Raw genomic sequence first — 1014 nt, 5'->3', positions numbered from 1 at the left:
TTATAGTTCCACACCACAGCTTGATAAATACCTGGTTCTCTTTTTTGCTATCGCCCATAGTTATTGCAACACGTACTTCGAAGATAAAAAAAACCATTAGGCATTTTACAGTGAAGAATGCAGTAGCTGGTCAATTTATGTTTGGTGCATTTTAACTCATACATTGCTACATATGAAATGTAGCTAACATATCCAAATTAACACTGGAAGAAGAGCCAAACCTTTTTCCACTCTCGAATAAATTGTAGGTTTCAAGAATGAGATTTTCACTCTGCAGTGGAGTGTGCGCTGATATGAAACTTCCTGGCAGATCAAAACTGTGTGCCGGACCGAGACTCGAACTCGGGACCTTTGCCTTTCGCGGGCAAATGCTCTACCAACTGAGCTACCCAAGCACGACTCACGCCCCGTCCTCACAGCACACAGTTTCATATCAGCGCAAACTCCGATGCAGAGTGAAAATCTCATTCTGGAAACATCCCCCAGGCTGTGGCTAAGCCATGTCTCCGCAATATCCTTTCTTTCAGGAGTGCTAGTTCTGCAAGGTTCGCAGGAGAGCTTCTGTAAAGTTTGGAAAGTAGGACACGAGGTACTGGCGGAAGTAAAGCTGTGAGGACGGGGCGTGAGTCGTGCTTGGGTAGCTCAGTTTGTAGAGCACTTGCCCGCGAAAGGCAAAGGTCCCGAGTTCGAGTCTCGGTCCGGCACACAGTGTTAATCTGCTAGGAAATTTCAAATTGTAGGTTGTCCACGGCTTAGTTGCCAGTCATTTGCCCCATGCAAAGCTGTTATCGTCTGCTTTGTGGGCACTCATATGTTCCTCTTTTTCATATGGTGAGGATACAAGCCGAAGCGTTCACTTCCATGAGTGCTTTCAAGACGGAAAGACATCTTCACTTAAATTCTTCTAATCAACATGTTGCTCATGCCGGAGGACTGTTTGAAGATGATCTGGCATAACATCTGTCAACTTTTCTTGTGAATATACCTCAAGCTGAATGGTATTCTACCTTAAGA

The 1014-nt window shown here is 44.9% G+C and overlaps 1 non-coding gene across 1 annotated transcript; it reads right to left on the bottom strand.

Annotated features, from left to right (window-relative positions):
- Window positions 1–321: 321 nt before the first annotated feature.
- Window positions 322–396, bottom strand: Trnas-cga (transfer RNA serine (anticodon CGA)). Its single transcript has one exon. It is a non-coding gene; the product is annotated as a tRNA-Ser (tRNA).
- Window positions 397–1014: the final 618 nt, after the last annotated feature.

This window comes from Schistocerca cancellata, chromosome 6 (genome assembly GCF_023864275.1).
Source record: "Schistocerca cancellata isolate TAMUIC-IGC-003103 chromosome 6, iqSchCanc2.1, whole genome shotgun sequence".
Taxonomy (NCBI): Eukaryota; Metazoa; Arthropoda; class Insecta; order Orthoptera; family Acrididae; genus Schistocerca; species Schistocerca cancellata.
The sequence above is the reverse complement of the archived record's forward strand: the minus strand, read 5'-3'. Positions and strand labels throughout refer to the sequence as shown.